The sequence below is a fragment of the Trichosurus vulpecula genome, chromosome 2 (assembly GCF_011100635.1).
Source record: "Trichosurus vulpecula isolate mTriVul1 chromosome 2, mTriVul1.pri, whole genome shotgun sequence".
In the NCBI taxonomy this organism is placed as follows: Eukaryota; Metazoa; Chordata; class Mammalia; order Diprotodontia; family Phalangeridae; genus Trichosurus; species Trichosurus vulpecula.
The window spans coordinates 3,568,199-3,591,075 of NC_050574.1; the positions used below are offsets into that span (position 1 = coordinate 3,568,199).

Sequence of the window (22,877 nt, forward strand, 5' to 3'; positions counted from 1 at the left end):
AAGAACTGTGCTCAGTGCTTACAAAAAGAGGCAAAAGAAAGCCCCTGCCCTCAAGGAACTTACAGTCTGATACGTAGGATTCAAATTTTTTTTTTCCCCATCGATTATGTTTTTTAAAGTGTAAAATCTAAGGTTGAAGAGAAAGTCCCAAGTGCAGCCTAGAGAGGAATGAGGCAGAAGGATTCATGGTTCTGGTATAAGTTTGACTAATAATAAGTTTTGCACAGGACTTTGTATATTCTCTAGGATTAGCTTTCTAGCCCTCCTGGTTCAACTTTTGTTCCTTTTTTTCCTCAGTTTGGGATACTAAATTCAAGAACCAGAAGTCAACAGAAAAGCAAGATTTAGGACCAGAAGAAACATTAGTGGAAAGACTCCCTGGAGATGTTCTCAGGACCCAAACCTTTGTGGGTGACCCAAGCCAAGAGATCAGGTTATGGAAACAAATGCAAAACCTGGCAGGGGAGATGCCAAGGCAAATAATCTCCCAGCAAAGTCATTTGAGCCACTTGGTTCTGGACAAGAAAACTCCTATTGGGCACAGAGGCCATGAATGTGTTAACATTAGCAAAAAAATCCACAAGAGCACCTGCAGGCCCAAGAGATCATGGAGTGAGAATGAAGGTGAGAGTCTTCCAGCCCTGATTCGAGCCCCAGGTCTGTGTAGAGTAGAGAAATCCTGGCATTGTGAGGAGTTTGAAAAGATTTTGAGCCAGAATGCAGGAATGATCCAACATCAGAGAATTTACATTGGAGAGAAAGCTGAGAAATCCAGGGAAGGTGGGAAGAACTTCCAGGAAATCTCCCACCTTGTGGAAAAGCAGAGAATTCACACTGGAGAGAAATCTTATACATGTAAGGACTGTGGAAAGTCTTTTACCCAATATTCATTCCTTAGTAATCATGAAAGGATGCATACTAGAGAGAGACTTCATGAATGTAAGGAATGTGGGAAGGCCTTCAACTGGAAGTCTTACCTCATTGGACACCAGAGAATTCACACTGGAGAGAAACCTTATGAATGTAAGGGATGTGGAAAAGCCTTCAGCCATAGCTCAGCCCTTATTGCACACCAGAGAGTCCACACTGAAGAGAAACCCTATCAATGTAAAGAGTGTGTGAAGGCCTTCAAATGGAAGTCAGGCCTCATACAACATCAAAGAATTCATACTGGAGAAAAACCATATCAATGTAAGGAATGTGGGAAAGCCTTCAGTCAGAGTTCAGCCCTTATTGCTCATCAAAGCATTCATTCTGAAGAGAAACCTTATAAATGTAAGGAATGCGGTAAGGCCTTCAACTGGAAGTCACCTCTCATTCAACACCAGAGAATTCACACTGGAGAAAAACCTTATAAATGTGGTGAATGTAGTAAAGCATTCAGCCAGAACTCAGCTCTTATTGTACATAAAAGTATTCATACTGGAGAGAAACCTTATCAGTGTAAGGAATGTGGGAAGGCTTTCCACTGGAATTCATACCTCATTCAACACCAGAGAGTTCACACTGGAGAGAAACCTTATGATTGTAAGGAATGTGGAAAAGCCTTTAGCCAAAGTTCAGCTCTTACTGTACACCAGAGGATTCACACTGGAGAGAAACCTTATCAGTGTAAAGAATGTGAAAAGGCTTTCAGTCGGAGTTCAGCCCTTATTGAACATAACAAAGTTCATACTGGAGAGAAGCCTTATAAATGTAAGGAGTGTGGAAAGTCCTTTAATAGGAAGTCACATCTCATACGACATCAGCATTCTCACTGGAGAGAACCCCTAGAAGTGTAGAGAAATGTGAGCAGAATTGGATAGCTTTATGCAGGGTAAATACAGAACAACCAAAATTATAATATATTTGACTACAGAGACATTCATAAGCATAGCACTAAAGGCTAGCAAAGCAGATGAAGAACAATACACTGTGTTGGTTCTGGGCTATTAAAGTTCAGTGTACTCCTTTCGTTTCTGCTAACAATTGACAAACTTCAAAAATGGAAAATGAGATTTTGTTAGTCAAAATTAGCCGATTATCCATTATCACTCAACTTTTTATAGGGCAAACACTTTTACCTATTATGAGATGAGAAGCAAGCTTCCTGGGAAAGAACTATCATATCAAAGCCAAATATCAGTTTATTAATGTTAGAGAGCTTTCAGATACAATTCATCTCTTGTTGAAGGTTAGTTCATTAAATGGGAAAGATTGATCAGTATGGTGAATGTGGAAATCCTTCTAGAGAAGACAGCAAAAGCCTGGAGAGTCACATGGAAAAACAAACCCCAGGCATATCATGCATAGGGGAAAAACATCATTGCAACTTTACTGTCAGAAGAGAAACTTTATGCCTGGAATAGAGGTATTGTAATTTTGCAGGGCCTCAAAAAACCCCAGCCTTGGATTTAGACTTTGGTTTACATTATGGCTACGAGGCCTCAGGAAAGTCTTTTCATCACGTGCCTTGGTTTCCTTCTCTGGCTACTAGGATTAGTAATTCTTACACTACCTGTCAGAATATCATGAAGATGACATGCGAGAGTGTTTCTAATCATAATCTATAATCATATTTGTATAAATACTATACAAGGTCAGGAGAGATGTGGGTAAAAGAGGGGTATATATGTTATACATTATGTATATATGTTGTTAAGTATGTGTAAACTATAAATAAGGTTTAAATGCTACCAAAAAGGAAGACCATGAATGTGGGCATAATTTTGAAGAGGTTTTCTCTCATACCCAAGAATGTATGAGATGCTAAAAAACATTCGGAATGACTCTTGGGCCAACCCTGAGTGTGTTATCTGACATAATGGGCATAGGTCTATTCTAGCCCTCCCTGCTCCGATCATGGACTTTACCATAGTTTGAAAGCTCATGCATTTATCCCTTAATTACTGTTATTCAGAATACTTCCCAGTACCCCGTTCTGGGGCCCCTAAGAGTATGGCGCCTCAGTTCAGAAGAGTGCAATCCCATTTCTATATTTCCCCTAAATGATGGTTTTATTCAAACTGGGAAGTCCTGAAGAACTGGCTACATTTTAAAGTCTATGTAGATTTATTAGCAGAAGGCAAATGGGAGGGAATTTGAAGTGTGGTGGCCTCATGCTGCTACCAATGTACAATTTATTCAGTCATTCCCTCACTGCTGCTCAAGGACAACCTGCTAAGTAAGACCAGAGGCTTAGGACACTAAGTGCTGAACTTAGGACTCTGCAGATAAAAGGATTTTTAAAAAGATTGACAGAGCTCTCTAAGTGGTTCACATATATCATCTAGTTTCAGCCTCACAATAATCCCATTGGGCTAGGTACTTCTGGTATTATTTTCTCCATGTTATAAATGAAGACACTAAAGTTCCCAAAGGTGAAATGACTTGTCCATGGCCACTTATTAGTGTCAGAGGTACGAATTGAACCCAGGTCCTTCCTTTCTCAGAGACCAACATCCTATTTCCAAGGTTTTGCCTTCCAGAGATTTAACTTTTATAGAGGAGGTGGTGAAGAAAGGCTGATAATGTGTATATAGATAATTCAGCTAACATTCTGGCTTAGTCTCTCTGAGACCTCAGGAAAGTCATTTCACTGTGTGCCTTGATTTTTTCCTTCTACTACTAGGATTACTAATTCTTACTCTTAGGAAGATCACATGTGAGAATATCTCTAATCTTAACACAAATAACATCATCTATGTGTAGAAAGAATACAAAATAGGGAGAGATGTGGGTAAAGGAGAAGACCAGTTCGATTACAAAATTTGAGGTAGAGGGCACTTGGAGCTTGATGGATTAGGGAAGGATTGTGGAGAAGGTCCTTGTGAGCTGAACCTTGAATGAAGAGAAAGGATTCTGAAATTCAGAAGGGAGGAGAGAGTATTTCTTTCACAGAGTATGGACTGCACAAATCTACAGGAGAGTGAGAGAGAAGGCAAATTCGGGAATGATAACATTTACTCAGTAGAAGACAAAAGCATTTATAATAGTTAAATCTATGTAACTCTGCTCTGGAGAGTAACTCACAACTGTGTCTTTGGATTTTTTAGACAGTAATCTGTATCCCCCATCACCTTCTGGGCAAAACCAGTACTCTGCTATCTGCTACCCTTCTGGTTCTCACAGCCCTTCTGCCAGGCAAAGCGATTTCTCTGTTTTAGATCTGATGGAATTCAGTCATGATCTTTCCATCTCCTTCTGGGAAAATGGCACCTTGTGTCTTCCGTCTCTTGCTGGACATCTTCCGTCTGTCCCAAATCAATGACTTCCATCTATGCAAGCATTTCTACTGCCAGCCCAATCTCCCATATGGGAGGTGGAGAACGTTGAGTGCAAAAAGGAGCCACTCTCCCTTTGACCACAGGCCTCCCTTCCCCTGCTGCCCCTGTCCCTCGAAGGAAGAGGAGAGCAATTGGGGAACAGGATTTCCTTCTCCTGCTATGCCCTTACCTATCAAATCTCCACCCTTTGGAAGGAAAAAGAAGTAGTGAAGCAGAGCCTCCTATCTGATCATATGGTCTTCCCTCTCATACCACACTTGTCTCCAGTCCAATATCCAACCACTTTTGGGAAGATTGTTGCCCTCCACTTAGTAATCAATATCCTCACCTGGTTATACCCTTCATATCCCAGTGATTCTGAGCCCCTGTAGGTCCCCAACCAAACCCCATTCCATTCCTCCCATTACCTGGTAACATTCACATTGTCCTCAAATCTGCTACCCCAAAGTACAAACCTAACTCCACCTACACCTTCCACTTGCCCTCTGAAATGCCTATTCCATACTCAACAAGCTCCCCTTAATGCAAAATTTTTTCCTTTCTCACTCCTTCCATGTACTAGCACTTACTGAAACCTGGATACTTACCCCCTGATTGTTGTGGTTTGGTGTGCTAGGAACCCTGAAATGCAAGGGTACTGGAGGGTCTGCCTCAAAAGAATTCAACCACTTGAGCCTTCTTTCAGTCAAGGAGCAAAGTTTTATTATAACACCAGTTAGGTAGGAAAGATTCCTAGTAAATCTGCAATATTTTGACAATAAAACCCAGGGAGATTCTAAGAATCCAAGCAACCTAATGGGTGTACCTTGGTACTTCTATACAAGGGAAGACAGTGAGAAGAGATGGGTGGGATTAAGGAGTGATAAATAGCCTGGAGTGGACTAGGTATAGACAATGAAAGGAGTTAAATGGTTGGAGAGCCTGGTTGGCTGGTTGTTGTCCTTCATTCTCAAAGAGAACAAAAATGACATCGCTGTGCTTCAGTCATGATTCAGTGCATCCGACTGTGGCTGATCAGGCCAATATGAGCTCAGAATGCTCTATCACAGGTCGGGCACAAATAGTCCATGTGAACATTTGCGCATCCTGTGTTTCCTTTGAACTATTTCAATTCTATTTTGTTCATAGAGCACATCACCTTCTCTGATGTGGGAACACCATGCGTTCACAAATCAATTCCAAAATTCTTGAGAAAGACCTTGAAAGTGTCCTTGTATCTCTTCTTCTTACCACCATGTGAACATTTGCCCTATGTGAGTCCTCCATAAAATTGTCTTTTTGGTAAGCGTATGTTTGGCATTCCAACAATGTGGCCAGCCCATTAGAGTTTTGCTCTCTAAAGCAGTTTGAATGCTTGGCAGTTTAGTTCGAGTAAGGACCTCAGTGTCTGGTACCTTATCCTGCCAGGTGATCTTCAGAATCTTCCTAAGATAATTCAAATGGAAGTGATTCAGTTTCCATGGCACTGGTAGACTGTCCACGTTTCACAGACATACAACAATGAGGTCAGCATCACAGCTCTCTAGACCTTCAGTTTGGTAATCAGTCTAATATCTCTTCTCTCCCACACTTTCCTTTGGAGCCTCCCAAACAGAGCTAACTCCAGCAATACATGTGTCAACCTCATTATCAATGTGTACATCCCTGGAAAGTATACTGCCAAGCTAAGTGTACTTATCCACAGCATTCAAAACTTCTCCATTTGCTGTAACTGATGGTTCCACTTAGGGATGGTGTGGTGGTGGCTGATAGAATGCATTGGTAACTAAGATGGGACCAATGAAGGGAGATCTTCACTCCCAAGTAGGCCCCAAACTCCTAGCTACTAAGTGCTAAGCCGATGTGGGCATGAAGCCCCCTGGGTCCTAAGGGGAGTTGCTAAGACCAGAGCCAATAATAAGAGCTTAAGTTCTGGTCACTTAGATGACATTTGATGCAGACTAAAGAGTGCATAAGAAGGGAAGACAGAGCTATTTGCTTAGGGCTCTCACTCTTGGTGGAATGCTGATGTGGAGACTCTGGGCAGCTGTAGTTAAGAGCCCTCCAGCTTGTAAACCCAGATGTTCGGACTTTGTTAAACTCTGGTAACTATACATTGACATTTGAATCAGACAAGGTCTATCTGTTAATGTTTGTAATTTGTTGTAATTTATTTGTTTACAAATAAATTTGTAATTTATTTGCTCTGAAGTTCAGGGTACTGGCTTTCCCCCCTGAACTAAATGAATGATATTTATATGCTGGATCAAAGTAAGATTGTTAACACATTAATGTTGCTTTCCTTAGTAAAGCAGATCAAAAGAACTTGGGCTTTCAGCATTCTGTGTGCTGGTTGTTGTTGGTTTTACACCCCCATAGCAGCTGCTAGCTGAATTGTTGAAACACAGAGCACCTATGTTTTCTTGGTGTTAATTGTTAGGCCAAAATGAGCACAAGCAGCCGAGAATTGATCCATACTTTGTTGCACATAGTGAAAGAAAGGTTAAAAGGATTATTGAGTAACGTGGTGGGCTGTGATGGACCAGATGCCTCAGGAGAAATGCCAGGGACTGGGTTGTGTGTGGGAAAGTTCAGGGGCTCAGTTGCTTTCAAAGACATGGTCTTTTCCTTTGAGGGGTCAGGTCCCATCACCCCATCTGATGACACAGCCTCCCTGGTCACTCTTTCCAGTATTGGCTGCACCTTCACTTATTCCCTTCAGTGGAGGAGTTGAAATACTCCTTGCTCTTATACTTAGGTTCTCCCCCTACCTCCAATACTCACTATCATTTCCTTCTTTGTGGTTCATGCTATTCACATCTCCCACCCAATCTAAATCCTGGTAGCTGTTGTCTATAGACTCCCAGGTCACTCCCCTTCTTTTCTTAATGAGTTTGGAACATTGTTCACAATTTTCCTCTCCTCCTCAGCAACTCCATCATACTGGGGGACTTCCACATTCATATTGACTCTCCCTCAAACAATCTAATAACTCAGTTTTTCAATTGACTCTCCTCCCCTGAGCTATTCCTCTACCCCACTTCAACTACACACAAATGGACATACTCTTGATTTTCTCATCACCCAGAAATGCAACCACCTCTATGTTCAAGAATTCTGAAATCTTACATGGCCATAATCTACTGGCTTTTCACTTCTCCCTCTGCCTTCCCTCATATGACATTACTCTTCATCCACACTGTGACCTCCAATCCCTTGGGTGGGAAACCTGTGGCCTCGAAGCCACATGTGGCCTTCTAGGTCCTTGAGTTCAGCCTTTTGACTGAGTCCAAGACTAAGCCATCATATCTACCTGCACTGAATTTAATATCTTAGATTAAGCCTGCTTTTAGTGAGCAAGAACATGATAAATACAGAGAATCAGGGAAAACTTACCTAAACTACTCCAACTGAAGCAACTAAGAAAAAATAAAAGAAACAAAATAGTATACAGAACATCTATGACAATGTAAATGGTGGGGTGGGGGCAGAATTAGCTCTAAAACAATGAAAACCGAAATATTCTTACTGCACAGTAAATTTCCATGACCTTTATCACAAGAATCAATTTGTTTCAGCCATTCCTCAAAGTATGGGCATCTACGTTGTTTTGAGTTCTTTGCTACCACCAAAATGACTTCTACAAATATTTAGTCATATAGTTAGTGATCTCGTTAGGGTATATTTAGCAGTAGAATCTCTGGTTCAAAGAATATGGACATTTTAATCACTTTGTTTGTATAATTTGTAACTGTTTTCCAGAATGGTGATATCAATCCAAAACTCCACCTACAATGTATTAATGTGTCTGTCTTTACACAAGTTCTCCAACATTGTTCCAGTTTTTTATCATCTTTGCCCATTTGCAGGGTATTAGGTGAAATCTCCTGGTTGTTTGGATTTGCATTTTTCTTCTTACTTGGAATCATTTTTCATGTGGTTGTTAATAGTTTGCAATTCTTCTTTAAAGAACTCTTTGTCATGGCTCATATAGAAATGTTTTGCATGACTTCCCAAGTATAAGTGATATCATATTGCTTGCCTTCTCAGTGGGTGACAGAGAAGCAGGAGGGAAAGAATTTGGAACTTGATGTTTCTTAAATGAATGTTAAATATGAATAAATAACCACAATTATGGAAAATAAATTAAATCAATCAAAGAAAAACTGTTTATATCCTTTGACTATTTGTCTACTGGGAAATGGCATTCAGCAGGGCAAGAATTATTAGTTGCTGGACCTTTGGCAGAGGCATCTCCAGCAGTGATTTGAATGCACGTCTCCATCACTTACATTTATACTATCTGTATCTGCTATGTTTGTTATGTTTCCAAAATTCCTCATCTATTTCCTCTTTCTGTCCAAGTAGTCTGTAGCATACATCTTCCATTGAAAATGTCACTGTCCTTACTCCTTTGGCTTTTACTCAAATACTCTCCATCATGCTTCCCTGCCCCGTTTACTGGATTTCCTTACATGAGTATACCACATTAATATGAAGAACTACCCTTCCTTCTCCCTTTATCTATCCTATTTCTTTTGAACAACCAATGTTTATCCAGAGCCAATAGCCTCTCATTGGCTTCATTTCACCCAGGCTCAGACATACCTATGAGGTCAAATCTTCCATGAGGACCCTGGTTCTTCTTATTTGTTGCCTTACTTTTGGCATTTGTATATAGACATTTGAGGTCATTGATAGCACTAGTGGTTCCCTTCCTGGATTCTGTTTCCCATGGATTTCTGGCTGTCCCAGCTGCTATTATTTTTCTCTCTGGCTAGTCTCTATAATGCTTAACTAGTGGAATATGTGTATACAGACTTCTCCTTCCTCCTCCTCCTTTTTGCTTTAAAGTCTTTGTTGTTCAAAACCATATGTCATGGCGTCAAGGACCTTCACCATGTCCTTTGTTCTCCTGTGGAATATTCTCTAAATCATCAATATCTTTCGTTAACAGCCATGTCAAGAAATGGATACAGGGTCACAGCAATATAAATCTAGACCTGCAAGAGACATTAGAAGGCATCTAGTCCAACCCCTTCATTTTACATAAGAGGAAACTGAGGTAAAGGGAGATTAAGTGACTTGCACAAGGTCAAACAGATAGCATAATACTCCACAAGTGGTCTGACCAGGAAGTCTAAAGAAGGACCATCAGCTCTCATTTCTGGAAGCTGTGCCTCTCACTACAATCCAAGGTCACACGACCCTTGTATGGCTACCAATCACATCACATTGCTGATTTATACGGAGATCATAGTTCACTTAAGCCCAGAGATCTTTCTCACCATGCCTGCTCCATCCTGTACTTGGAAAGTGTAGTCTTTTTAAAAAGTGGATTCTTTCAGTTCAAGTGTGAGGCTCTACACTATCCCTAAGGAATTTTATGGAGTTTGTGTAGACTCTGGATTTACTTTTCAAACCCAAATGAGCACTAGCTAGCCAGGACTCCATAGTGCAGCTGGCTATATCTGCCTCCTGAAGGTGAACTTGAGCTCCCATTCTGGTGTGGGTTTTCCCCAAATATCATCACAAATGAATAATGTCCAAATAGCATCAGAGCAATATAAATTAGCTTTTACAGAGAGATATATTTCACTTTGAATCTGCCGCCCTGCCTGGTTTCAACTTCACAAAACAAGATACCCTTCCCAGGATAAGCTCTTCCTTTCTAAACTCACTATCCTGCTGCTAATTTAAGCCTCCATGGACTCCACCTCCCTCAACCCCCTCTCCTCTCTGATTGAAGGTCTGGAGGGCAAAGTACCAAACTCTTCCCTATGCCTGTCTTTATATAGGGCAGAAACTGGACTCTCCATTTACTCCAGGGCATATGCTGCCCTGCCTAGGTTCAACTCCATCGAACAAGATGCTGCCATGCAGGGAATCCCTTGTTATCTCATCCCTTCCTCCCCTCCTCCCACCCCTTCCACTTTTCTGCCTCCTTTTGTGTGTTGTCTCCCCTCTTTTGATTGTAAACTCACTGGGGGCAGGGGTGGCATTCTTTTTATCAATTCTATCCCAAGCACTTAGCACAATGGCTGGCATCTTGTAGGTGCCTAATAAATGTTTATTGTATTTAATATTTACTGAAAAGATACAGCAAAAACCAAAGGACTAAAACATCAGAACTGGGACTCACTCCCTCCTTGACTACCTTGGCCTCTGGAAAGAGTAGGCTGAAATTTGAAGTGACATCTACAAGCATTCATTCCACCACTGAATACACTTTTGGGTGCAGCATAGTTGATGGAGTGGTTACTTTATTTTGGGGGAGAGATGGTATTTTTTCTTCCAGGTGGAACCCCTGCCGGGCTGGCTCCATCTAGGGCTCTGCCATTTGAATTTGGGTTGTGTCTGGGAGTAGGCCAGAGCCTAGGAATGTAGCCTTGGCATCTTCCATGTCTAACCAAGTTCTAAGCACTCCACAGCACCTGCTACCACTGCCTTAATGACTGTTGGAACAAATTATTCACATCTGCCCATTCTGCCTAGAGAAATCTTCACATTCTTGAGCTGGACACCCCTTAACTCACTGATGGGTTGGAGACCTCTCAATTAGCCTCAGCCTGGTTTAGCCCATCTGCAGAAATGGTTTTTACAGGACTGTGGCTGCTGTGCATGCTACAGCTTCTTGGAGCCACAGGTGAGAGTTGGGTGGCAGGTGGACACCAAAGGCGCATGAGCAACCCTGAAAAGGGCTCAGCAGCTCTCACCCCAGAGGTCCTAGTCTCCTCTGAACACTTGTAACCCCAAGGAGACACTTGCAGAATGCTCATACATGCTTGGAATCCTATACCAAGACCCCTCTATTATAGGTCATCTCCTATTTCCAGAAGCTCCATGTGGTTTGGTAGTATGTGCAGGGCCCTCTGTGCATGCCCCAGCACTGAACCCTCTTCGGCTAGGCTCATCATTACACTCATATTTTTAGATTCAGCCCAAAGCTCTAGCCCATGAAAATCATTTTAGATCTTGACTCTGTCAAATGCCATGTTAGCTGTCCCTCCTACCTTAATGCTATTGATAGTCACCTAACTCTTTATCCAAGTCATTGATGAAAATATTAAAACAGACCAGGGCCAGCACGGACCCCTTGGGACACTCCATTGGGTACTTCTTGCTAAGTTCATATCAATCACCATATTAATGACATCTCTTTATGTTGATCTTTCCAACTGGGTATCACTGTATTAGCACTGAGTTCAAATGTCTCTGTCTCTCCACATGAAGATTAGCACAGTATTAGATACTTTATCAACATGTTTGCTAAAGCCTATGTAAACTACAGCATTCTCCTAATCAAATAATTCACTAACTTTGTCAAAATAAAGGAAATAAAATTAATATGACATGATCTATTTCTGATTGAAAGAGAAGGGAAGTGTGATTCCCAACAGAATCGGTGATTCTGGGCCCCCTTCCTTCATAATTGTTTTTGTATTTGAACTTTTCCATCCAAATGAGCTTATTTAGTGAGGATTACTAAGTAATCAGTATGCAAAGAATATAACCACAACCCATGAAGAAGCAGTGTAAATGAATGCTTAAGGAGTTTTCCTACTACCCTATAACAAGGTCTGAATAAATTCCTTCATCGGATTGAGATCTTTATAGGTCTCTGGCTACTGGGGAAAGGCAACCATTTAGGAAACCTCTTGTGATTGGATGTGAATTGGATTTTTCTCTCCTCTGTCACAAACGCAAGGAATGAATGGTCACTTCCCCTAGTTTCCCAACATTTCCATTTCATCAACCAGCTCCTCCTGGGTCATAATGATCAGATGTGTAATTAAATACTCCTTGGTTGGTCCCTCCACCTTTCAAACAATGAAATTATCATTAAGGCTAGTGAGAAAGTTATTAGGGGCTGTTCTTTTATCAGAAAGTTCCAGCAGATGCTTGAATAAGTTCAATTCAATTCGATACACATTTATTAAGCACCTCCTATGTGCCAAGCACTGTGCTATATGCTGGAAGATACAAAAAGAATCAACATATAGTCTTCATTCTCAATGAACTCAGAAGCCAGTGGGGGATGTGACATGGAAAACAATAGATACAAAGTAAGCTTTCTAAAGGATAAGTAGGAAAAAACTCTCAGAGGGGATGTACTGGAATAGAGAGGGGAAAGTGTCCTGTAGGAGGTGCAGTTTTCACTGGGATTTCAAGGAAGCCAGTGAGGTCAATAGCCTGAGAAGAAGAGGGACAGCATTCCAGACAAGGCAGATGGCCAGAGAAAATGCCAGAAGCCAAGAGATGGAGGGCCTTGTTCTTGGAACACCCAGGAGGCTGGTGTCACTGGATAGAAGAGTACTTGGTGGGGAGTAAAGTGGAAGACTGTAAAGGTAGTAGGGAGCTGGGTTCCAATGCCAAGCAGAGTGTTTTGTGCTTGCTCCTGGAGGCAATGGGAGAACCCCAAAGTTTATTGAGTAGGAGGTGGTAAGATCAGACATGTATTCCTTTGGTTAATAATGGAGGACAACTGTGCTGGGTTGAGAGCAGAGGCAGACAGACCAGCACTCCTGCAGGGTGGGGCTGGAAGAGAGGAGGGGAAAGTGGGCTGCCCCCCCCCCCCCACTCCTCCATCCTTTCTCTGTGACCTCCTTCCAGAGCCCATTGCCCCTTTCTGTCCCGGTGATCTCTTGGAAAACACCAACAGCAGTGTTTCTCCTGGCTGTTCCTTCCCAGATCTTCGCTGTTCCTTTTTGTCGCTCTTCCCAGCCTGCATGCAGTAGGAGCTTCATAAATGCTGCTGCTCCCTGCCTGATTCTCCCCAGGACCAAAGAACTGAGGTCTGTGGTGGGAAGGCAGGGAGGGGGCGGCCACGAGGACCCTTGGCTGGGGGCTGAGTACAGACGCCCAGGGGCAGGGGGAGGAGCCGAGGGCATTCCCACTCAGCAAGGACTGCTTGGATTCTTAGCTGGATGTTCTGTTTGTCCTTCGTTCTGGACCACGACATCAGGGCACTGATGACATGACTCGCAGTTGACTTTGTTTTGAGTGAGGGAGCGCTGTGCGAGGTCACCAGCCTCTCTTTCTCCTGCAGAGCCACCTGGGTCCGCTGGCCTGATATTGATCAGGAGGGCTGGAGACCCTGGCCCTTCCAGCCTAAGGTCCCTTCAGGGTCTCACACTCAGTGATGTGAGGTCCATTCAGCCAATACGCCTCTTTAAGAAGTTAATCAAGGGATGGCCCCTTTAATCAACACCCCTTCCCCCCACATGAAGCTGGGAGGGGAAGACCCTCTGGGGTCCTGGCCGAAAGAGAAGCACTTACGATGTGGTATTTACCTTCATTCAGGGCTGGGAGGGCAGGGACCTACTGTCCAATCTTTAAGGCTTGGTTTTTGAGAAAGAAATCCAGCCAAGTAACCCCGAGTCAAGGAGGCAGCCTTCAGCCACCGAAGTACAGCACAGAGAGGAGCCAGAAGCTTTCTACTTACGGGAGGAAGGTCCCTCCTAGAAGGCAAAGTTCGCCTTCGCAGTGCGCACGCGCAAAACTTAATCTTTCCAAGGCCCCCGACACGCCAACCCCCCGGCCGGAAGTGACGTGACTTATCTTCGCTCTGAAGCTAAGGTCTTCTCCGCGCGGAGCGCCAAGCGCATGCGCTCAGGTACAACTTCTTGCCAGGACTTCCGACTTCTGGAACACTTCCGCTTCCCAGAAGTCTACCTGGCCCTGACCTTCATCCTTGGGGGCTGTGAGGACGGCGGGCTTCCTTGTCATTAGAGGAAGCCCCGGTGCGTCCTTCTCCCTCCCTGCGGACTTGCGTGGGTGTGCGGACGCGTGCATGGGTGTCAGTGAGCATGCGTGCGTGTGTGTGCATGCCTGAGCGCGTGTGCGTGCGGGATAAATGGTTGCATGGGTGGGGGGAGGCGTGTCCTCCGAGAGTGTCCCTGGGTCATTATTGTGCGCCTGGAAAGAAGGGAGGAGGGAGGGCACGCTTGGCAGGGGTCACGGCCCGGGCAAAGGAAGAGCTGGGGCTTTTCCTAGCCTAGACTCACACTGGAGCCCCAGCCTCTTTCTTCTGGGGAGGGAAGTCTGGCCTGGCATGGAGCCCCTGGAAGTCAAGCCCAAAGTCACAGAAAAAAAAGCCCCGAGGCAGAATTTAGGAGCCAGTTCTTCCAAGACCCAGTTCTGTGCTCTGGACCCTAGATGTGCTTAATGCCTCCTTCAGGTCCGTAGCCGACAAATTTCAGTGTCCGGCTTCTCTCTGGCTTCTGGCTTCCTTGAATTTCCGGGCATGGCCATTGCACGCCCTAGAAGCAACTCTCTCCATCTCCCTTCCTTCTTATCTTCAAACAGCTTCATGCTTTACTTGTGAGATGCTCTGCCAAAAAAAACCCAAAAACCCTCCTCTCTTGTCAGGTATGCTCTTGTGGGCTTTGGGGAGAGCGAGTTGTTTATTGGAATACGAATTGTCCATCTGGGAAAAGAGGCCCAGGTGGCGATAGAAGTGGAGAGCTCAGGAGCACTGCTCCTTGGGCTGTGGTTCAGCACCTTGGACAGCACATAACCCAGCCCCTTAGGGAAAGCCCCTGTATAGGTTTGAGTAGATAGAGATGATTGAGGCTGGGCGGAGAGAGTCAGCACCTTGGACAGTGCCAGGCCCAGGCCTTTAAGGAAAGTAGTTGTATTGGATTGAATGGATAGATAGGGCTGAGGCGGGATGGGGAGACTCAGCACCATGGACACTGTCAGACCCAGCCCCTTAGGGAAAGTGGCTGAATTGGATTGAATGGATAGAGAGGATTGAGGCTGGAGGCCAAGAGTCACATGGACACATGACTGTTGTGCCTTTGGAGTTGTATGCAGTCCCCTAAGTGTTGAAAGAGAGGATGGCCCAGGCCAGGGCCTTGGGGGTGGGTAGTAGGTAATGCTTTCTCTACCATGGAGATATCTACTGTAACCCTCATCTCTCTCCTCAGCTCCAGTCTGGCATCTTGTGCCCACCTTCTGCAGCACAGGACACCTCTGCTCAACACCCACAGGGGGTCCCCCCTGCAGCCAGGAGAAATGCAAAGAAAGCCCTCTGCTGGCATTTCCCTGGCAGACTCCAGACTGCCCTTCCCACCCCTACCCACCTTACTAGGCCTTCCCTTTGTGTCTCTGTTCTAACTACTTGTAACTAGATAGCCTGTTTCTCCCAGTGGAATGGAAGAACCTTGAGGACAGGGATCAGATCTTAATTTTCTCTTTGTGTTCCCTCAGGCTCACACAGTAGGTACTTAATAAATGCTTCTGAATTGGTTCTTCCATTACACACAATACTATTGGTACCAAGAAAGCCAGATTATCATCCTTGAAACCAAAGCATGAACTGGTGTCTTGGAGTGGAGAGGGTTTGTCATTGCTATGACCTGTGGAAAAAGCAGCAGGGTGGTTCAGTGGATAGAGCCTTGGAATTGGAGTCAGGAAGACTTGAGTTCAAATCTGGATTAGTTGTGTGAGCCTGGGCAGATCACTTTACCTGAGTTAGCCTTGGTTTCCTCAACAGTAAGATGGAGGTGAAAAGCGCACCTTCCTCCCAGGGTGGTTGTGAAGAGCAAATGAGATCATATTTGTCAAGTACCTGGTGTGGTCTCTGGCACCTAATGGGTGCTTAATCAATGCTTATTCCCTTCCCCTTCTTCCCCAGAGAAGTGAGAAGAGGATTTAAGAGTCCTCTCCTGGATTTAGTAGTCTGCATAGAGCTTGAGTTTAGACAGAGGTGAGTGTTGTGGTCAGAAACCAGGTTTGCCAAGGATCTCAAAGTAAGGCAGGGGTGGAAGGGGGAAATATAGGCAGATTACCCCTTCTAGAAATTGGACTGGCAAAAGGAAGAGAGATACAGGGCAATCTAATCATGGCTTGGTAGGAACGATTCATAATTGTCTGAGGACAAGGGAGACTGGGGCACATTTGTAGCAGCAGAGAAGGAGCCAGTGGCGAAAGCAAGACTGAGATCTCCTGAGTGTGGGGGTGGGGTGGGAGGTGGGGGGAGCTTCAAAACAGCATAATGTGGACTAGTCATCCCAGCCAGGTTTTCCCCTGGGAGCCTCAGAATTTCACTCATTTTGCCTATGGGGCTAATGGAATATCACTAACACCCAGGTCTTCCCTCCTCTCCTCTGCCTGGCCAGCACTGGCTCTCACCATATATATATAGAGAGAGCAGCTAGTAAGACAGCCCTTCACTTATTCCTCTTTGGAAAAGATGGAAGAAATCAAAGAAAATTCACAAGAGTGTATAAAGTCAAAACAACTCTCTTTCCGTCACTAATGAGGCCCAGGGACATACCCAGTTCTTGGGCTCATTGGTTTTCAAGGTTCTTCTTTGTTCCCAGCTCCTCCTTCCTTTTCCCTCTTCTTCATTGCCTTCTCTGTCTGCCATTCCTCAAAGAAGGAGGCCTCTAAAACTTAGGCTAGGACTTTCCATCTATACCATGGAGTCCATGGACTTTTAAAAATGATGTATTTTGGTAACTGTCTTTCATTATAATTGGTTTGCCTTGTAACTCTGTGTGTTTTATTTCCCACCTTAAAACTGTGCTTCTGAGAAGGTGTTTATAGGCTTGACTAGACTGACTGTCCAGGGGGCCTAAGACACAAAAAATGTTAAGAATTCCTACTCCCCACTTTTCCCTGTAGGGATCTCCCTCCCCTCCATGTCTGAGTTATCACTTCTCTGCAGGTGATTCCCCAAGCTGTAACTTCACCTCTAAACTCTTTCCAGAGCTCTCTGACTTAGGAGATTTCAGGGCTGTCTCTTCTGTGTGTGTGTGTGTGTGTGTGTGTGTGTGTTCATGCACATGTGTACCTGCTCCCTGGGTGATAGAGTAAATTGTAGCTGCTATCAGATGGGGTCTTGTCTAATTGGTTCAGAGACTGAAAAGCCAGTCCCCAGCTTCCTTCCTGTCTCTTCCCACAGGCCTGATGTCTCTTGATTGCATCCAGGGGGGGAGCCCAGAGGAGGATGGAGCATCCACCAGGGATCTTTTGACCCTAGGAGAGGTGAGTTGGGGTCTCCTCTCTCCCTGGGACACCCTCATTACCATGGCCAGACTGCCATCCTGAGGTGCTTGCACTTGGCAGTCAGTGAGGAGAACTAGTTGTTGATCTCTGGCTGTGAGTGTCCCTCTGAGGCCCCCTCCATGGCTCTGGTGGTAAGGGATGGTACTTGGAGGTCATCAGGTCCAACTTTCTCAGTTCAGCCTGGAACCTGAAGCCAGGCAGGTAGAGTCACTTACCCAGAGTCCCCCAGGGGGTCAGTAGCTGTGCTGTCTTGGGCTGAATTTGGACTCTGAGGACCTGGGTCAGAAACCTGCTCTGCTGTTTATGTACTGTATGACCTGGGACAATCCAGACACCTTCCCTGGATCTCAGTTTCTCATCTGCACTATGGGGGAATTAGACTACATGACTTCTAACTATAAATGGCTGTTCCTGTGGTCCCAGCTCTCCTGGTCCCCTAGTACTGAGCAATCCCCCTCTCCATCTGCCTTTGTCACCGTTTCTTTCTCCTTTCTCCAGAGCGCTTTCCTACACAATTTCTTTCTTTTTCTTCTCTTTTTTTATATTTAAAATACACTTTTATTTAAATTGTGTATTTAACAATATGCAATAACTTTGGAAAATAAAGCATTAGGAAGAGAGCCCATTGGCATCAGTGTGACTTGGAGGAAACCATTAAAGGGACCTATGTCAATATCCAAAACATTCCTTCCCTTTTAAAAATAATTCTTTGCTGTTATTTTCTGTACCATACATCATTATAGCACCATAATCCCCCTACCCAAGAGCCACCCTATGTAACAAATAATGGGGATTTTTAGAGAAAAAAATTCCATCTAACTGATCAGTTAATGGAGAAAGTCTGCAAACATGTGATGTGTGTAACCCCTGTGGATGTCCCCCCTGCCCCATGAAATGATGACTTGCAGCTCTCTTCTCATCTTATTTCATCCCAGTCCTGCTGGATATTTAAATGAAGAGGCTTTTAAAAAAATCTTTCTGTCGCTATGTATAACGAGGGAGACAGCAGTTTAATAATACCCGTTTTCTCATGTATGTTGAAAGGTACTGTTTCTATGGGCAGACTTGCTGGGATGGTTTCCTTGGGCTGATAGGTTCGAACTTCACAGGAAGTGACTCAGTTTACATGCAATAAGGCTTCATTGATTTTGAATAATAGAAAATGATCAGTGTAATATGTTGAATATCAAATAAATATTTTAAAAGATCCATTTTTAAATTATAAATGGAGATACACGTGAATATTACTAATGAGGCATAATGTAATGATTTAAAAGTCACATTTACAGGAAACCTTATAATGTATCACAAATAATCACTGTGACACAAATTGTTTTATTTGGAAGTTGAAAGTATGTCAAAGGAATGCTGAATTTTTAAAATATTTTGTTTGAAAAAGATACTGATTTTAGATTGGATTCCCCTTATTTTCAGTAAGACTGAAAATTTAAAGGAAGAAATATTTTTGACCTCTTATTAAATAAGAATCATACTCTATTTGAATTGTTACAAATTCCCAATTAGTGGGGTCTGTTAGGCTTTACTGTAGTTTTAATCAGTGTTTAATTCACCTCTACTTGAATGAGGTTGGATTTAGACATTTAAGATATGGGATAAGATATACTATTAAAAAATTACTCTGGACATCCTTTGTACATAAATTGCCCGTCATTTATTGTGAAGAGCAGTGTATTATGGTGTTTAAGATGAAAGAATGTAATCATTTGCAAAGGTAAGCTGCAACTGTTTCTTTTTGTATGTCAGAATTAGGTACCTGTTCTGCATTTGAATAATTTTTTATTTAAGTATGAAAATTATGAAATGGAAACATTACTGTTTCCATCATTGTGTGGTACCAGTAAAGTATTTTTATTACCAAAAACAAAAAAAAAAGAAATGTGACCCATTGTCACTTTGAGTCTGCATTGGGGTTCCATAATATAGACTTACAATATCTAGAGTTTTACAGGTGTTTTTGGGGTTGCATTCTTACAAGGACAAGCCACTAGTACACCTGAATAGGTGTCAACACAAGTACATATAAATTTGCATCCTTTATCTTGGGGTAGTGCTTCAATATAATCTATCTCCCATATCTGGGCTGGAACTTTTCCCCTTGCTATCTCTCCAGTTGCTACCCAAGGAATAGTTTGTTCCTTTTCCAGTTGACATATATAACATTCCTCTGCTACTTGTTTTAACAATGAATGAGAGATGCTAATACCTTGATCTTGTGCCCACTGGCATGTGACCTGGACCCCTAAATGTCCAGCCGTTTGGTGGACCCATTTTGATAGTACTGGATCATCAGTTGGGGTCAGAATAGGGACAGTATGTTGAATAGCAATCTTTGCTACTTGATCAGCATGTGCATTGTACTCCCGTTCTGGCATGGTGAGGGCCACATGAGTGTCTACATGAAAAACTGACAAGTTAGTAACCAAAGACATGTCCCATATATCTTCCCATAGTTCTTTGCCCCAAACTTGTTTACCATGAATTTCCCAATTTTGATTTTTCCACATTGGCATCTGTCTGGCTAACCCATTAGCCACCGTCCACAAATCAGTGAATATATGACACTGTCCTCCTTTGTCTGTTTTAATAGCTTGATGTACTGCCATAAGTTCAGCATATCGACTACTTCCACCTTTCTCAGCACTTTCCAAAGTTTGCTTAGTACATGGGTTATAGGCTACTGCTTTCTGATATCTTTTATGGCCCAGATATTTTGGTGTCCCATTAGTAAACCATTCATGTTTCTTCTGTTCTGCAGTAAATCCATTATATCCATCATTCCATTTTACCAAGGATTGTACCAACTCTTGCCTTGGTTCAGGGGGTTTAATCATTTCCATCAGTGTCTGTGTTTACTATAGATTCATGTAGAGCAGAAACTCCACTTTTGCCTGTCTTAGATCTATTTTGAATATACCATTTCCATTTAATTATGCTTGCCTCTTGCACATGCCCAATTCTGTGAGATGCTGGGGTACTCATTACCCAGGTCATAATCGGGATTCCAGGCCTCAATATCACTTCATGACCCAGAGTCAGTTGTTCAGTCTCCACCAAAGCCCAATATGCAGCTAACAACTGCTTTCCAAAAGGTATATATTGAACTCCAGATGAAGGAAGTTTCCTAGAACAAAATCCTAAGGGTACATTTTGGCTTTGTTGTTTTTGCCATAAACTCCAGTTTGCATATTCATCCTGTACAGTCACTTGTAATTCCACCAGGCCACTTTGCATAGGCCATAAATCTAGAGCCAATTGTATAGCAGCTTTGGCTTCTTCAAAAGCTTTATTCTGTTCAAATCCCCAATCAAATTCCTATTTTTTTCCTAGTAATTTTATAAGGGTTTCAAAATTTGTCCAAGATGTGGAATGTGGTGCCTCCAATATCCAAGTAGTCCTAAGAACTTTGGGGCCTCTTTCTTATTGGAGAGGTTAGGAAAATCATGAATCTTTTGTTGAACTTGTGGGAGAATTTCTCACAGTGCTTTATTCCATTGTATCTCCCAAAATTTTCCAGTTTAAGCTGGTCCTTGAACCTTTGCAGGGTTAATTTCCCACCCTTTGCTTTTCATATGCTCAATCAAAAGTATCAAACTCTTCTCCACTTCTTTTACATTTTCTCCCTGTGTCATAATATCATCTATGTAGTGGGTAAGCTGTACACCAAGTTACTTTAATTCATCCAAGTGTTCAGCCACAATCCTATGACAGATGGTTGGGCTATGCAGATATCCTTGTGGCAAGCGGGTAAAGGTTTATTGTTGGCCCTGCCTCATGAAAGCAAACTGGTTCCTTTTTTGGATTGTAAAGGATTGTAAAGAAAGCATTGGCTAAATCCATAACTGTGTACCAAGTCCTGTCATATGTCTGGATCTTTTCTATTAAGGTAATGTTCTACCAGAAGCGAGTGAGACACACGACAGAGTATAAGTTTTAAATGGAGAAGTTTATTAGCTGGCGACCATTCGGGGAAATAGAGTCTCCCAAATCAAAACGGCCCCTGATGCCAGTGAAGAAGCAGTATTTATACAAAAATCTAAGTACAGATGTTAGTTATCTCTTGAAACTTACATATGTTATTTTTGGCAGGCTCAGTAAGCCTTTGTTAACTTTACTTTGATGACCATGATACATAAAAAAGGAACCTCCTAAATAGATTGTAAATACAATATATCAGATAGCTGACTTAAGTGTTGACTGAATTACAACCCAGGATCTCTTCGTCCCATTTGCCATACATCCCACGGGAGCATGAGATAAGAGCTAGGAGCAATCACATAATTCAAAGGAATATCCGGGGCTGAGGCTTTCATCCTTCAAGGCCATAGGCAGACCGGGAGCGATGGTCCAGCTGGGTTTTGTTGAGACAAGAGATAAAGTTGTCTCCAAGCCAACTCAGTTAGATAAAGGAAGATCGTTAGGCTTTCCTGGTAATTAGCTTACATTCCATGGGAATATCTTAGGGGCCCGGGACACTCGCCCTCAGTCTGGTTTTTTCTTATGCAGACTGGGGTTTGCAGTTAGGGGCTGGGGGCAGGGTTTTTCTAGCAATAGCTGGCTACTCAGGTATCACAGTAACAGTATCTGGAACAGCAGCATACAAGGGAGGAGTCACTTTATTCAATTGTCTATAATCCACTGTCATTCTGTACGTCCATATGGTTAAGAGAAATATGTATATTCTCTTGCTCTCCCATTTAGAAGACAGCAAAAATATTTTAATTCTAGTTTCTCTAGAATTTTGTTCACTTCCATATTTTCCCTTTTGTTTATCTTTCAGTTAGACTTATTCCAAACTGATACAGGGATGTTGAAGTCTCCTATCACTACTGTGTTATTGTTTGCGTCTTATTGAAGCTCTGATAATGCTCCCTTCATGAATTTGGATGCTAAGGCATTTGGAGCATATAATTTGATTAGCAAAGCTGCTTTATTGTCTGTGGTTCCTTTCAGCATGAAATAGTTTCTTTGTTTATCCCTTTTTATTTTTGGAATGTTTGGTTTTGCTTTGGCGGCTAGCATGATAATATCTCCTGTTCTTTTGGATTTACCTGATTCATAGTACATTTTCTCCCATCTCCCCAAGTTTTAGTTTGCATATTTATTTGTTTTTTAGATGTATGTCTTTTAAACAATAAATTGTGGGTTTTGTTTTCTTATCCAATCTGTCATTCTTTTTTTGTTTGTTTGATTGGATTGCTTAATTCATTTACATTGAAAGTTATGAGTTAGGTTCCCATTTTCTTTCATCTATCTCCAAGGCTGGTTTTTTTTTCAAGTTTTCATTTCCCCCCCTAGTCTGCTGTAAACAAAATACTTTGTTCCTTCAGTTACTTTACTTTTGTCTGTTTTTTTAAAGGTGGCCCTGCCCCCTTTACGTAATCCCCCCTCTTATTTGTTCCCTTTTTCCCTTTAGGGTTGGCTTTTTTAGTTCCTCTATCCTACTTTTGTATGATTATATATTTCTACCCCCTCTTTTTTCTCTCAGTCAGGTCGATTTCCCTTCCTCCCTGCCCCTTCAGCTTATCTTGTTCATTAGTTCTTTTCACTTTACCTTTTGCACCCCTTCAAAAAGGGATTTCTTTCACTCCTTTCATT

At 42.8% G+C, this 22,877-nt stretch overlaps 1 pseudogene; it reads left to right on the plus strand.

The window, feature by feature from the left end:
- The first annotated feature begins 281 nt into the window (after positions 1-281).
- The window catches only part of LOC118839952, a 228,461-nt pseudogene continuing 205,865 nt past the window's right edge, over positions 282-22,877 (plus strand).